The following is a 3,283-nucleotide window of genomic DNA, read 5'->3' as shown; positions in this document are numbered from 1 at the left end:
TGGTTGTAATTTACCAAAATTGCCTGGACTCTGCAGGAAACTGCAAATGTAACACCCCTATTTAAAAAAGGAGGCAGACAAAAAGCAGGAAACTATAGACCAGTTAGTCTCACATCTGTGGTTGGGAAAATGTTCGAGTCCATTATTAAAGAAACAGCAGCAGGACCTTTTGGAAAAGCATAATTCAGTCAGGCAGAGTCAGCATGGAGTTATGAAGGGGAAGTCATTTTTGACAAATAAGCTGGAATTCTTTGAGGATGGATAAGGGTGAATAAAGGGGAACCAGTGGATGTGGTGTATTTGGACTTCCAGAAGGCATTTGACAAAGTGCCACATAAAAGGGTACTGCACAAGATAAAAGTTCACGGCGTTGGTGGAAATATGTTAGCTTGGATAGAGGATTGGCTAACGAACAGCAAACAGAGAGTCGGGATAAATGGTTCATTCTCGGGTTGGCAATCAGTAACTAATGGGGTGCCACAGGGATCAGTGCTGGGACCCCAACTATTTACAATCTATATTAAAGACTTGGATGAAGGGATCAGTGTAACATATCCAAATTTGCTGACGATATAAAGATGTGAGGAGGACACAAAAAGCCTGAAAAGTGGACAACAATTTGGCAGATGGAATATAATTTTGGGAAGTGTGAGGTCATGCACTTTGGCAGAAAAAATCAAAGAGCAAGTTATGATTTAAATGGAGAAAGATTGCAAAGTGCTGCAGTACAACAAGACCGGGGGGTAAATGTGCATGAAACACAAAAGGTTAGTATGCAGCTACAGCAAATGATTAGGAAGGCCAATGGTATCTTGGCCTTTATTGCAAAGGGAATGGAGTATAAAAGCAGGGAAGTCTTGTTACAGTTATACAAGATATTCGTGAGGCCACACCTGGAATACTGTGTACAGTTTTGGTTTCCAAATTTCAGAAAGGATATACATTGCACTCTCATTTATCCAGATGCGGATCTAACGGAAAACCCGCTGGAACAGAATTCTGTTGCAAAATTGCTAACAATTGCACAACGTGACACTCACCATGTGCAAGGACTCAGAAAATCTACCATAAAACTCCAAAAACTGAATACACAAGTTTTCCCTCCTCTGCCCTTGCTTTGCTGGTGTGTGTGTGTGTGTGTGCACGCTGCTTTAGCCGCTGTCTCTCGCGGCTGTCGCTGACATTGGGAACGGGGGCAGTGCCGACACCGGGTTCCAGGCACAGAACCCAGCCCGGATAATTCGCTCCGGAACCCCGGAGCTGGACAATCTCCTCGAGGTCACCTGCAGCCACTCCCAGTGCAGCGTTCGTCCCTCCGCGATTAAAGTCCAGCGGAATTACCTGCATGCTGGTAATGTCCATATTTTGTATATTTAAATGCCTTCTTACTGTTTGCAGCTGGTTGTATTTATTCATTAAAGTTTTAACTTTAAAATGTAAACTCGCCTAATAAAAAATTCGTTTACCCGGAATTGCCAAATCCCCGTGTGATCCAGATAAACAAGGGTTGCCTGTACTTGCTTTGGAGGCAGTTTAAAAAGGTTCACTTGGTTGATTCCAGAGATGAGGGGGATGACCTATGAGGAAATGTTGAGAAGTCTGGGCCTCTACTAATTGGAATTCAGAAGAATGAGAGGTGATCTTATCGAAATGTATAAGATTATGAGCGGGCTTGATGAGGTGGATGCAGAGAGGATGTTTCCTCTGATGGGGAGACTAAAACTAGGGGCATAATCTTAGAATAAGGGGCCGCCCATTTAAAACTGAGTTGAGGAGGAACTTCTCTGAGGGTTGTGAATCTCTGGATTTCGCTGCCTCAGAGATCTGTGGAAGCTGAGTCATTGAATAAGTTTAATACACAGATGGACAGTTTCTTAAACGATAAGGGAATGAGGGGTAATGGGGAGTGGGCAGGGAAGTGGTTCTGAGTCCATGATCGGATCAGCCTTGATCATATTAAATGTCGGAGCAGCCTCGAGGGGGCATATGGCCCACTCCTGCTCCTATTTCCTTTGTTCGTGTTAACTGGTCCTCTCGCCGATATCAGGGTATCAGCCTCACCCCCTTACACACAAGCAATTCAGCACATCCCATGGCTTGGGACCAAGACACATCCACCCTTTACACACAGTGCTGTGGATCAGCTTGCATTGATTAGCTTAATTAGTGACTTCATTTTAACACCAGTAAACACAACAGTAAATTTCCAATTATGAATTGTAGGATGGCTCTGGTATCTCAATGCTTACTTTTGTCCCACTTCACTGAGCACAATTACCTCGTTCTCTCTACAGCTTCTAGTTCTGATCAGGCAACCTACAATGTAATACAAGGCACGGAACCCAAGAAATGGAAATATTCATCTTGACTGGAGAAATGTGTTTATCTCGCATTGCTGGAAGGGTAGTGATTTACATGCGACTGTGACAAGTTATCTGGGAAGGGTCTGTGTCAGTTGGTGCATTATACGACTGATACCCATGTACCAATATTTGTAAATGTGAAAAGCATTATTGCCGAATTGTAAATTCCATTTCCCGGGCATAGTATCCTTAAAAACTGGAAACAAACTCCCCTGTTCTGGTTTTTAGATAGCTACTGTTTGGAACATTGAAATTATCCTGATTAATAGTGATGCAAATGTAGGGATAAAAAGGAGGCTTCTCTCACTCTGGGCGGACTACCTGATATAGTTAATCTACACATTGCCCGTCTGTTGGGGTAAAAGGAAGGCTTCTCTTCCTCGGGGTGGATTAACTGATATAGATAATCAACACCTCGCCCACCTCCCACTGTATAACGACCACGGAAGTAAACAAACAAAACCTCAGGTTTACCGGTTTTATTACAAGCAATGCATGGAAGGTTCAGTCTAAACCTCCGAAATACATGAGTTTTGAGTACAATTTATACATGCTTTGGAGAGGAGCTACCCTCCTACAAAATCATCAATAGGTATATTGCTATCAGTGAAGTTACATTGATTTGTCCATTCTTATCAGACTGTGTGGAAAATGCAACTGTCCATCTCTCATCATTGTGTTGTTCCATTTTGCCCTCTACCCCAGTCTGTACGACGCCTTGTGTGGCTGTACCAAAATACAGGCTTCCTTATCTCTTCCTCAGAGACTTCTAATCAAAACCTGTTGACTTCGGCTGTTAAGTGTTACTAAGGTTGAGGATACAGTTTAATGCGTTATACATTGATTTGCTATATCTACATTGGCAATTTCTTAAACGGAATACTGATTTGTTCACTACATTTAACATTGTCCTGACCACC

This window comes from Pristiophorus japonicus, unplaced genomic scaffold (genome assembly GCF_044704955.1).
Source record: "Pristiophorus japonicus isolate sPriJap1 unplaced genomic scaffold, sPriJap1.hap1 HAP1_SCAFFOLD_282, whole genome shotgun sequence".
Taxonomy (NCBI): domain Eukaryota; kingdom Metazoa; phylum Chordata; class Chondrichthyes; family Pristiophoridae; genus Pristiophorus; species Pristiophorus japonicus.
This window is presented reverse-complemented; position numbering follows the sequence as displayed.